Below are 14,446 nucleotides of genomic sequence, written 5' to 3'. Positions count from 1 at the left end.
CTACTCACACCACCAGCACTTATCGGGATTAAAGAAGTCCCCACGCGCGAAAGTAACGAACACGTCTTAGAAAGAGAATCTTAAAAGGGGTGGTGGCAAAACAGGATTTTCTTGTAATCTCTTATTTTATGAAAATTACTTTAAATAGCCTCTATCATCCCTTGAGTCCATTACTTCATCAAAGACACTGTCACGTTACAGTTACAGTTTACAAAATGCTGGTAGACAGATCTCAAGGGAGAAGTTTGTGCATGTAAGTGTGCGTGCGTGAGCAATACGACTCAATAATGAAGAAATGCCACGATGAAATAGAATAGGACAGTCGAAGCTACCGACATGGCAACAGAAGTATCAGGAAACTGTCATCTTGCTCAAGTGCTTAAAAACTGAGCAAGATGACAGTTTGCTGATACTTATGTTGCCATGTCGGTAGCTTGTGAATGGCAGTAAATGGTAAGATACTGATTTCGATGGAACTGACAGATAAAAGACAACAGTCGTCAGAAACGGAATACACATTACAGGGTGCAGGGGACCCCTAATGCAGTGGTTTCCAAACTGCGCGCAGCAACTTCCAGGGGCGCTGCAGAGAACTCACAGAGAATCTGCAGGATATTTCAAAATTTCATAACTTTTACTTATTTAAATATTAAGTAAGTAGTTTGGACCTAAAATGGTGTTTCTCTTGGTTTAAGGGCGCCGTGAAAAAATTACTAAGACACTAAGGGCGTCCTGAAGCGAGAAAATTTGGAAACCTCTGTCCTAATGAACAAGGATGTGTATACAGCAGCTGGCACCCTTCCTGCCAGCTAAAAATAACAGTTAGAAATACAGTGAAGAACAGGAAAAACCAAGAGAACAAACACTGGAAATTGAAGAAAAACAAATGACCTGATGAATTGGTTCGATGAATCCAGTTCCAGTTTTCTACGCTGATGGAATTACCAATGTGGAGTGCCAGTGAGAATCAACACACTCATCGCATCAGGTGATGCAGTGAGTACAGACTATGAATGTCTGCACAGATCATTCCCCATAACTGCAAGGAAGCCACGTTATGACCGTCATTGTTATGACCAGGTGGGCTGGTTACGTCTCAAGAAAAGGAAAGTAAAAAGGAACAACATGCAATGTAAATACCAGGCTGAATTTCTCTTTCTCTCTTTGATTCTACGTAATGCTAAAAATAAATATTCATCTGATTTATGTTCAACTTTAACTAATGAGATTTTCAAAGAATGCGTATGAAGGAATTTGATAAGAATGCGCATGTGCTGTGCTATGCTACAATTACGTCTAAGTTAACTACGACGCCAACTGGCATACGATTGATAAGATAATTTAAGTACAAATACAATATTTTAAATTATTATAAATGCATCATAAATAATAAGATAACTTTTATTGAATAATATAACTAAAACGTATATCAATTACAACCATGAATAAGAAACCAACGGGGGAGGGTCTAAAAGTATTTTACTCCAGAAAGACTCACTCCAAGTGTATTACATAATTTAACTGCGTGTGTTCTTATGACCGGTCTGTCTGTTTTGTGAGATAAATAAACCTGCGTTTTCGTCAAATCCATTTAGGACGAAAGGAATATTTTAATGAAAGGTTGTAAACCAGCAGTACGTTACTAAACACCATAGACTGGTTAAGGAGTTTTCTATTTATTTTATTAATTTTATATCTTTCTCATTTTGTTTTATAAACCCTATTCTAGAGACCAAATGTGACACTTTTTCAAAGTACTTCAAGATGCAAGTAATCGCGGGGACGGGCATACACCAGGCAGTGAACTTCATCTCCCACATAAAGACAATTACAAACATCCATCCCTGCGAATCTGTAGTTGTTTGAATGGCGAATACGGCGCTCTCGGACAACCAAGTGGCCAGCCTATGAAGGCTTGATAATGAAAATATAAAGATTCATACGTAGCACAGTTTTTACCCCTCTCAGGAAAGCTGATGTTGTCCGGCAAAACATCCACTCGTGGGAGAGAAGAATAAATGCAATTAGCAGGCATACTTGTCGTAATACTGAGAACCAAACAGGGGGTTGCTTTTTACTGAGAGTACCATTTAGAATACATAGGATTCGAAAATAGCATTTGTTTCTCCAATTTATCCAGTTAAAGAAAAGATAGATATACAGTTCATAAGCAGTAGATTTTATTAAATGAACTATCGAGGCCAACCGGCACCTGTTAACCAACATTCGCAGTAGGTAGCAGATGTGGAATATATCTCCTCTCATGAAATTTCCTGCGTATAGAGGACATCTAACTACTTCCTCTGCCAGCATTTACTGTATTTCATGTCATTATTGGGTGCGTCAAACGCTGTGCGATTGTCACATTAATCGACGAAACGGAAGGAGATGAAAAAGGCTCACCTTTATTAAACACGTGAACGCTTCTTGTGTTTGCTCTAATCTTCCAGGAAGATCGAAATAGTTACCGATTTCGCTCTCTCTCTCTCTCTCTCTAGATGAGGAGTTGTCGCTAGTTATACGAGAATGACTCACAGTAATAAGCAGAGGCGATAGAATGTCTATAAATTGAATGAGTTGAATAATATCAAATAGAATGGCGATAAAATTTACAGATCATCACATGAATGATATTTATAAACGTATTTTCATATTATTTACAAATGTATAATAATACAATTAACCCTGACAAATAATTATACTGGAATTATATTTAGTAATGGAAAATTATTAACTCCTAAACCAATCTTATTACGAAATGGGTTTATTCGCGAATTCTTACCATTGCGTTCCGGAAGGGATTCTGTCTTAAATTAGTTTTATAGCTTAAAACATTAAAGTGAAGTTAAAAATATTAAAAATGAACATAATTAGGGTAACTTTAGTGTTCAAATTATCCAACTACGTTTAGGTTTTGCAGATGCACCGCCTAACTAAAGAAAGAAAGAAAGAAATCCCCTCTATGTATCATCAAATGCAGCATCACCGATTCCTTACAAAACACATGCACACTACAATTAAGTGAAATCTTACATTCCTTGTATTCACAACAAATCTTTTGCCAGTGACCTGTAAATCTGTTCTCGATACGAACAGAATCACATCAGTGGTAACATTCAGTTCTTAACAAATATTACTACATCGAACGTACGAAAGGCAAAGAGAATTGCTTTTCTTCACTGAAAGGCTAAACCCTTATTTTGTAGCCTTCCCCCCCCCCGCTTGACTGCGAGCCTGAAAAATTCCAACGCAGAGAAGTTGGAGACTTATTGGTTTTCTGCGCACTTTGCAGCGCTTTGATTTCACGCTACAATACACAACCAAAGAGACCTCGTCCTATCAAATATTCACCGCACCTTGTTCTCCACAAGTCACTGACCTCGACACGATGATCCCACTGTTCTTTCTTGTTTTTCCTTTATAGTTCTTAAGAAAATTCTTAAGAAAGTTTAGACGGAAAGAGTTCTTGGGCCAACTCGACTGACGAAAGGTACCTAACTTTTATTCTGTTTAGGACATTTTAAAAAGACCAAAATTTCAACATCTGTAATCCAATAAAATAATCAGGATTCATAAGTTTCATCTTTTTTTTAAATTCAAGTAGAAATTACTTCAAAAATTAAGCAGCTTGTTTTCAAGAACATTCTTAAACGATCATAGCAAACCAAACTAAAGTTACCCACAAAAATGTTTTTTTTTTATTTCTGAATGTTATGAATGATTATACTTTTCTCGAACATGGTCATAAAAACATATTGTTTCTTTTTCCAGAATTTGCAGGTTTTATTATTAATAAAACGAACTATCATGTACAGAAAATTATCACTCGTTGGTATTATCAATATGTTTTCAATATTTTTCCAATAGCATTAAGATCCTGAAGAAGACCAAGATCAAGGTAGAATGATGCAGACTTAGATTTGGTTCTTTAGAACAAACATTCCAAAGTGTTTCTTAAATTGGGGGAGGTTCCTCAGATCATACAGACATTTAAAACTTGTATTATATGTAGTTTTCAGGGGGGGAAACAACTTTCAGTGAATGATAAAAATACGATAAAAATACTGTTTTATTTAACTAAATCGGCTTATTTCTAAAAAACACGGGGATTACTTTATTATTTGTAATATCGTGTATCATGTGTTTCTTGATTAAAATATTTTGTAGGTTCATTGTCAAATTTTTATTGAATTTTCCATAGGGGTTCCTCAAAAAATATATATTTTTTTTTACGTAGAGTTCTGTAGTCTCAAAAATTTTAAGAAACATTGTCTTAGACGACCGAAATATAAGATCTAAACAATACTTCTATTGAAAAAAAATAGTGATAGGAAGCTAGCAATAACGACTTAATCATGAAGTAAAATCAGAGTGTCCTGTATATCCCATGAGCGTCATGAATTTTATGATGATATTTAGATCACTGCAGAGTTATCTTTAAATCTGAGCTTGTAAGATTGTAACGCGCATGTGTTAAAATAATAACACTTGCTTTCTTAATTCCAAACAGTTCTACCCAATCGCATGTCGTGTTTTTACTCCCAAAGATGTATTACGTACAGTTAATACCTTAACATGTCTTTTTTTTCCATGAAATGAAGTTTCGTTCTTACATGTATACATTTTTTACATAGAGTCTACTTTATATGCTGTATATTGTATGAGTAGATAACGCATCTATTTTCTGAGTTCTGACACTTTTCTGAGAACCATCTCGATTTCTTCTATCAACTCACTGAAGATTTAGATTGTATTCCATTAGTCGAAATTCTCCAAAGAGAATCGCGTGCATACGTTGCTCCCGTTGTGCTTCTCGTGGAATAATATTCATGCGAAAGTCCATCAGTTTCAAAAAACGAATATTTATTGGAAGGGATGCACACAGTCTCGTGATATGATAAACTTATATACATATATTTATTAAGAGAAAAACAGGTAAATGGCGATGAAGAATTCAAGTGAAAATGTAACGTTCGCTTTCAAAACTTTTCTTTCACCATACATATTACAAGAATTACCACGTTAATAAAACGAATACCGCCATCTTTCACCATTTTACACAAGTACTGCCATATTTTGTATTTTTTTAGAATTAAACTTAGCCAATGGAATGACTGTCTTACGAGTTATTAAAGGTGATCCAGATTCATTTGACTTAACTGAAATGATGCTGTATTTTTTAGGTTTAGCTCTTCACATTAATCTTTAGCTTGCGTACATTTCTTCGAATGAATAGGACTGAAATAATCCTCTCGTGCTGCATTTCTTAAAGAGATAATGAGATGACACATTCACTGCAGTTGAATGCAGAATAGAAAAGAATTAAAATAAGAACTCTGGAAGGGTTTTTACTGTTACACAACTTAATTTACATACTCGACTAATTACTTCACTAATTAGCAGGTCACATCGAAGGGATTGATTTGTAATTTATTCAATTACAATTGAAGCACCTAAAACTACGAAAATCGATATTTATGGTTCTTTAACTCTGTGTGCGTGTGTGTGTGTGTGTGTGTGTGTGTGTGTGTGTGTGTGTGTGTGTGTGTGTGTGTGTGTGTGTGTGTGTGTGTGTGTGTGTGTGTGTGTGTGTGTGTGTGTGTGTGTGTGTGTGTGTGTGTGTGTGTGTGTGTGTTCTCCTGGTCGAAGAACATACTAACAACAAGCAGAGATAGGCGAGTTTTTATTCCTTATTAGAAATCATTGATACGACCTCATCTGGATTACTGTGCTTAGGTCTTAGTCACCTTGGTTCTTTGAAAATAATGAAGTCGGAGAAAAATATTCATCACACTCGCTACGCATTGTAACTGGCTTTTATGACATGACACTTATTCAACTTTCAAGAGGTTTTTTTTTCTCCACACGTGACTGCCATACATTAAATAATTCAGAAGTTTCTTTCTCTCTTTCCGTATAAGGGGTAGGACCCGCTTTCGTTTTACAATCAGAAATTCATACCCGAATAAACACGATAATGAAAAATTGCTGCTTCATTAGCTTCCACTGCAAGCAAACAAATCTCAACGGTGACAGAACCAATTTCTTTTGTTTCTTATTTATTTCCATGTAAGTTATAAGCAATTTCCTTTTTACGCTAAATTAGAAACTACCTGTGCATTCGTTTCGTTTTTAACCACGGAAAGAGCTCGGATCCTGTTCTTAATGATAATGATCCTGTTCTTAAAGAATAGTAAGTCATCCGGATGCTTCTTAATGAAGAAGCATCCGGATGACTTACTATTCTTTGAAAAGTAATAAAGAAGAAATACAATTTGGAAAATTGGAAATAAGACGCGAGACGTATCCCAATGCACTTCTATCCACTGCTTCCACGGATATAGGGACACGTGCTCCACTACTAGTTAGCTTCAGCTATAAGAAGGGATTTAGGAAGAAGTCGGAAGTTAATCTCATCCGCGATTGAAAATGGGACGCGCTGCTTAGAGTAGCAAACGTTTGTCGCTTCGAAGAGTTTTAGAAGACTCCCCACATGGGTATACCAAGACGAAACATAAAAGACATCTTTTCTGATGGGACGAGGGAAGCGAATTTAGAGTGTCCGTAAAGCTCTCTCGTAAGTTCCTTCTTTGTACAGAATAGAAACAGTCAACTCTGCCCGTTTCTTCTCCTTATCTCAAGAGCACACACCGCTCCCGAAATCCACGTGCTTCAAAGAAGTTCGTGTACTCCGTTTAACGGTTCGGTGCGCGGAACATAATAAAGTCGTCCCTGAACAACAGCGGCATGAGATTAGGCGTGTAATCCGAGCTATTCTCCGACCTGGTGACGTCACCAAGGGTTGGTCCCTTGTGCTAGCCGTCAGTGTTTCCCCGTTAACCGATTTTCCAGCAACTTGTTACTCTAACAACTCTTGCTGCAGCGTTTCCCCTCTGATGCTCCTTAAGGAATCGAAATAAAACGCAGCTGCGGTTATCAAAACCTGCATTAAGAGTCAGAATTTCACTGATTGAAACACCTGACTTGAGTAGAATAGATGCATTTCTTATAGGTACACCGATGCTATAGGAAATGTTGTTATAGAAAGCATTCTCTCTCCTCTCTCTCTCTCTCTCTCTCTCTCTCTCTCTCTCTCTCTCTCTCTCTGGATAGCTTTAGGCATTAACAGAATCAAATTTCTGAGTTCTCTAGGTAATCTAGGTAATGGCGAACTGGGTGAGTTTCTTGTGACATAGCAGGACAATAGTGTTGTATGGTATGAAGTGATTTTTTGGTCTTCTGTCGAAGACTTGGTTGGGATTATTGATGTCAGAGTCAGTTTTATATTTAGGCGATGTTACTTTACTGTCTCTTTGTAAGAGAGGTTGAAGCACGAAAGAGCAGAAATCATGTCCAAAGGTCTTACCAAATCCAGCTACCATTTCATTAGGAAGCTTTTTTTTTTCTTTCTTTTTTAGCATTTGATTCTTTCTGAGGTTTGATTTGGATTTGTTTATTGAGAATTTTTTTTTTTTTTGCAGACGTTAGGATTTTTACTTGACCCATTTTAGACACGCCAATTTCTATTTCGGACTGATTGTTCACATATTTTCGAGAACCAAGGCTTAGAGGAGGTTGGAGAGTCGAGTGGGAAATGAAAGCTCCCAATCGAGGAAGGATTATTTCAGTTATTCGGTGGGAGCAGGTGTTTGGATCGGGAAAACGGAACAATAATCGAATTATGGAAAATAGGAGCAGAATTACCGAAGGTCATCCCATTTAGCATTAGCTTAGTGCTAAATGACACGTGCCTGAGAGTGGCCGTGTGGAGGTCGATCTTTATTAAAGGAAACGCAGCTACCAAGAGAAGAACTAACATCTTTAGTATATTTAAAAAGAGAAAGAATTAAGAAAATTTCCAGAGTGTCAAGAGGAATTTCTCGTAATTTGGTTTTCAGGTGAATTAGTGTGTGTGACCATTAGCGACAGCAAATTCATCTTCAGGCTTCATCTATGAAATGAAAGAGTGGAACCCAGCATACGTGACACCATTTATTATAGATAAAAGCGCGCGCACGTGTGTGTTTGTGTGTGGCTCGGTGTTCTATCACGACCAAGTAAATTTGATTTCTTTAAATCAATTATTATTAATGCTCTAAGAGAGCTGTTAATCATATCTGCGTAGGATTATGGTTGTCATTTACCTATGTTCTATGGCACAATACCAAGGCAACTCATAAGAAATGTCATGTGAGTTCTGTATATTAATATATAGATTACGTTTCCAAATTCCTTTTAAAAATAATTATTTTTAAAAGCATGATGCGTGTCCACAAATTCCCAAAATTTCCATGGCCTTCCCGACATCACTTTTATCTCATTTAAAATCACTCCTGAACACTTCATACATTGGAATAATTCTGCACAAAAAATATTTTTTTCATGCTTCAATCTCTTCTGATTTTATTGTTAGCCTCCCCTATAGTGTGAAGCATATCAATGAGATACTTGCCCAGTGTTGAAGTATAACAAAACACAGAGATTATCCGGTGGCCTAAGTGCGTTCAGGTGAACTAACTTCAGTCATTCAACTGTCCAAAAGTTTACGAAAATCATGGCCATTAAGCAACCCAAGGGCGCGCATAAAATTAGATTATCACGTGTTTCGTAGACTGGACAGAGGAGTCAACAACGCAGATAATTGATTGAACGGAGATCAGAAACGCGTTAGATTCATTGAAACGATCAACGCCTGTGAGGATCACATGGCACGAGTCATGCATGAACAACCTACTCTCCTCTCTCTCTCTCTCTCTCTCTCTCTCTCTCTCTCTCTCTCTCTCTCTCTCTCTCTCTCTCTCTCTCTCTCTCCACACGCATAGAAATGAAGATAAATTGCGAATCATTCTACTTAACACTGCAACAGGGTAAAGTCAGCAGAAACAGGCTAATTGCATTACACCTGCTTAGAAAGGGACTGTTAGAAGACAAATGGATGGCAGATAACTGGCTGCCAGTTAATCAGGAAGGTGCTCGAGAATTTGTACTAACTGAAAAGCTATTTTTAAATACCTTGACATTTCCAGACAAACATTGAACTGCGAGGTAAAAATAGCTACAATCAATGTCGAAATCATATACGAAAGTGACGTAACAATACAGACAAGTTAGTTTCGTTCCTTAATACTTGGGAATGGATGGAGTCAACAACAATCGACTGGCATATTAAGCAAACGGAAAAGTTGAAAAATCAGGGAAAAAATGTGTTTTCGAAGACTAATTGTTTTAAAAGTGATAAAACTGTTGTTTGGATGTAAATGTGAGTGGTGGATGCGTTTCTTCGTCAGCTATATGTTTACTGGAGGCCACAAATCGCTCAAATCCATGTTAGGTCTGTAGATTACAGTTCCCGGATTTTCCGCTTATGATGTCCTTGGTTATGCAATAATGTTTCAGTACATGCCTCTTCAGTATTGGAATACAGACGATTCTTGAAGTAAAGAACAAGGGATTCTCGGAAAATAAACATTCCGAAGTGACACCACCTACCTACAGCTTGATAAATCGCATCCAATAGGATTGCATGCCTCATCATCAGCTGATATTTGCATTCATTAGCAAATATTTTCAAATCCATTTAAGGTTTGATAACATTTTATAGGTGCAGCATTTAATAATATTCCCCTTCAGCTATTTTTCTATAACTCTCCAACAGGAGCTCCATAAAAGGTTGAGCCCGATTTTTTTTAAAAAAAAATAAAACTAACTACTTTTCTTGAAGTATTAATGCAACAAGAGTAAGAAAAGCTCATCTGTTTCATGTCGTCGCTCTTACTTTATCATAATAATCCTTAGAAACTAATCATAACTTCACCAGAGTGAACTAGGAAACTAATTATGTTTTTCTTTATTATTACAATCATTATGAACGCAGAAGCCATTTAAAATCCGTCTGGTTCTTCTTTGTAACCGCTAATGAAACGTTTATTTGGTCATATAGGGAAGCAAGGAGCGCATTCAGAGCACAAAGACAGGCACACAATGGACTTTTACTGCCTCAAAAGAAGTTGTTTTCTTCCAATCTTTGAATAATTCATTTTATGCATTCAGCTGTCAATTGTGTGAAAAGAAATTCCGATACATAAATCAGAGAGATTTTGCCACCATTGAGCATTTCAACTAAACGCATTTCGAAATTTATTTGCATAAGGCATTAACTCTATTAAAGTTTTTCTCATCGGAAAGACTAAGCCACACACACAAAATAGGAGTTTCTGACTCCTATTTACCAAATCCTGAGTGAGAATATGGTAATAATTTCCGATCATGTAATTAGAATAAATTAGGAGCAGAAAGGTAATACGGTAGCCTTTGCGAGATGATACACGAGATCATTACGAAAACAATTTATCTCACTGGCATGAAGATACACGGGTTCTTATGAAAACAAATAATGTAGACAAGGAACTGTAAGGAAATTCTGTTTGATTTCGGAGCCGGAGATCAGGATTTCGGAAGAATGGAGGAACTATTCAGATGGTCATGACTCTACATGGGTTGTAACACCAATGAGTAAAAGGGAAATATTTATCTTTGGTGGAACGTCAACGAATTGTCACAATATTAAAAAGCCGAAATTATTTAGAATGCTTTCTCAAACTGGATTTTATTATAATATTTTTATTCATCGCGTAGGCCGAGATTCACATGCTGTAAGATTCTTTCATAATTTCTGTCTACAGGCATCCGTTAGCAATAAAAAGAAAAGGAATATTTAACCCACCAATTAAATTAACATTGTTAGCAAAAACAATGCCCTCTATAAATGCACTTCAAGCAGAATTTATGTTCAGTTAAATTATTTTCAAAAAAAAAAAAATCGTAAGGATAAAACTGAGTGTAATTAAACTCAGATTATGTAAATAGCATTGATTAATATTTAATTTTATGCAACGTAAACATGAATTCTGACTGGATATTATTATCGTTTATGAAAAAAGAGCTCTGTACAAAAGATGAAAGAAATGTTGGGTGATAATTAGACAGTAATTTGCAGAATGCTCGTGGCTGCAAATGTTCCTATAGAGAGAGGGTATGGTAAAAAATAGCAGGTCAGCAACAAAACAGATAGAGACAATCTGTGGGAAAAAAATACACAGTGACGATCATAAACAGTTGGATAAGTAAAGCAAAAACTATAAGATGAATTACAATAAATATAATTAATGTTGATAATAACTTACAAGGAATGATTAGAGTGAGTTATCTAGTACAGATAAGCTGTAGACTGAAGCCTGTAGACTGATATGCAAGCATCTAAGCAAGCCATGATGTCCGTATTCCTATTGTTACGTCTTTTCAGCCATTGCAACGATATACTCGTATGTTCAATAGGAAAGCATCGTCTTCGTCTTCCTATGTAGGTTCTAGGCCACGTGGCCTTTTTCGGACTCAGTTCATCTTCGTCATCCTCTATTTCTTGTTCCTCTAGGATTACATGTTAAGATCTTTCTCTCTGCATACGTTAAGATCTTTTTTTGTAGTCTTTCTCTCTGCATACGTGCTATAGGGTCTAGCCCGTTTTTCCTATGATCATTGAGTTTGTCATGGGATTGAGTTTGAGATTTTTAATTATTTCACTATTTCATTTTTTTATCTAATAGGGTTAGTTTTTCTGTTTTTCTAAGGAATTTCATTTCTTCTGCCTGAATTCTCTGTATATTTCTTTCTAAGAAGGTCCATATCTCACTTCCATATAATAGTATAGGTTTGGCTATTGTTTTTGTAGACTCTAAGTGTTGTGTGTTTCTGTACGTAATTAGGTTTAAAGTTCTGTTAATTACTCCTTACTCCAGTGAGTTTTATAAGGTTCGACATCTTAAAATCAATATCTATTTCATTTATGTAAGATACTTTACAGTCTAGGTATTCGAAATTATTAACTTGCTCAATTATTTTATTATTTATTACTATTTTACTTCTGACAGGGTTATCTCCATGAAAAGCCATGACTTTAGTTTATCTCCGTTGATATTTCCAGGCCATATTGTCGTGTAATATTATTTAAATTATAAACTGATTTCTGCAGTTCGTCTTCAATCTTTCCAATAAATAAATAAAATAAATAAATAAACTAAACAAACAATATTAGGAATTCCCAAGAGCTAGTCAGAGTAAAAAAGCAAATAGATATGTAGCCATACCCTGTATACTTTATATGATGAGTAATTCACATCGGCAGTGATATTCAACCATGATATACGATAGAAGCACTTTTTAGTTGAACAAGTATATTCGAATAACGCTATGCATGAAGAAATAGTTCAAAGTTCGTAAACGTTTTACATCGAGAGAGGAACGTCTCTGTGTAAGAATTCTCACCTCAGCCTTTAGTTCAAACGTTTGCGCTTTCTCTGTATTAATCACACATCACTTTTAAAAACTAAGGCACGATACCATCTATTCTTTTTTTGTTGATTTGTTTGTTTTACTGAAATAAGCATAGCGCATGGGCAGTTGAGAGAATAGTATTCTTTTATTAATATTACATTTAAAAATAGGACTTCAACTTTTTTTATTATTAAGAAAGGAATTGTGTTCCAATTTTCCGACACCATCGTTCATCTCTTTTAAAAAACGAATGAAAATCTGAATTGCAAAAAAAAAAAAAAAAAAGAAATCCTTGCACTGTTAGGAAAGCGAAAACTTTATTTATTTAATATTTTTATTTTATATTCACAGCATCGTTAAATCCTCTTACCAGATATGCCAAAATGTTACATATTCTTCCCAATAGTTAAAAAGAGTTCTAAATGGATTACATTTTCTCCTAATAGATGGCAGCACAATTGGTGAAGTGAAGAAAGTACACAAAATATTAAAAATGGTAATAGCCAGTTGTGACGATGACTAAAAAGCGTTGGAGTCTTATTAATCTGTCTTCAATCTAAGTTTAGATTTCGTATGGAGAATGATTAACGCTAGGGGGTAAGAAAACATATACTTCATTTTGATTAACAAAATTATATAGCTGTTCATTTCACAGAATGCACGAAGAATTGTGTCATTATGCATCAGAAAGCCGTCTAGGCCTTAAAGAACAAGACATGATTTTATTGCTGTTGCTTGTCTATTCCCCAAATACTCTTTACTTGTAACTAGGCACTATTGTATATTCCATTCGATTTTTTCCAATACAAATACACTAAAATAAAAGTAATCAATTCTAAACGAGTATGACCCTGTCCTTTTTTTTTTTTTTTTTTTTTTTGTAATAATTATAAACTAACTTCTCAGGAACTGTGAACAAGTTTCAGGGATAGAAACAATGGGTTTTAAAACTTTTGGGTAGTGCTGCCATCTAGTAAGAAACATATCGACTATTACTTTGATTTAGTTAGAATTGATGAAATACCTGTAACGTACATTAATCATAAGTAAAGAGATGATTTACAATACAAGCCTTCCTAAAAAGTAAAAACCAGGTGAAATCAATACTTAGTACAACTGGGACAGTTTTAAAAGCTATATGAGTAACCCATTCTTGTTAGATTAGGTGAAAACTAGACAGCTAATATAACGGCTATGCAAAAACTCTCTGATATCATCAGGTTCATCTATAATGCATTATGGGTAATCTGAAAAATATAAAATGGCTTCTACTACGCCTGACTCTTGAAATTAGAGCGAAATCAAGTATGGCTATGAGATCAGTGTTATATCCCTTAACTGAGTACGCTCTTCGTATTGTGGGAGTTAAGACCTAGGTTTACTGGAGTAAAATCTCCGTTTGACAGTAATAACGGATTCACCTTCAGTGGGAAAAACTTTTTCAAATCTTCTTTGGGTTTCAGACAGGATTCAAACTCAGGTATTTCTAATAATCGAAGGATATAGTTGGATCCTCTTTTCGAATGTAATGTGAAGACACTTTTCACATCACTAAACTAGCTTCTAGATGACGACGCAAGTAATTTTTAAATTTTAAATTTATTTTAAAATAAATAGTCCTTTATTGTGAAAATCGCCACAGAGTTATAATGCGCAAATTATTCGTTCTATCAACGCCGTAGTTCCTGCTTTTATCTTCTACATTTGCAATAGCAGATTCATAGTGGACAATTAGTTATAAATCTGGCTGTCACTACGATAATAGAATTTGTAGACATAATATAATTGTATAGCAATTATAAATATATGCTTATGCCAAAAATTGCTCAACAGATACCCCTTTATATGCATATACAAGGAAGAAGAAAAATTCACTTGCACATTTAAAATGCATGTCCACCGATCATTTTGCTGGCGTTTATGCGTTTAATGTATAAATGAATTAGTTATAAATCAAAAGTTGTTCTTTCCTATTCGTAGAAAAACCTTACGTTGGGAATCACTCAAGTTTGAGAAGTTGCGAAAAATAACTTATATAGTGCTTCCATCTACCGGTGGGACTGTTCATCAATTAAAAAAAAAGTTGTATTTATATATTTATTTTTAAATTCTCCTT

This window comes from Typopeltis vanoorti, chromosome 16, assembly GCF_054136105.1.
Source record: "Typopeltis vanoorti isolate ZY-2024b chromosome 16, IOZ_Tvanoo_1.0, whole genome shotgun sequence".
Taxonomy (NCBI): domain Eukaryota; kingdom Metazoa; phylum Arthropoda; class Arachnida; order Uropygi; family Thelyphonidae; genus Typopeltis; species Typopeltis vanoorti.
Note: the sequence above shows the minus strand (reverse complement) of the source record.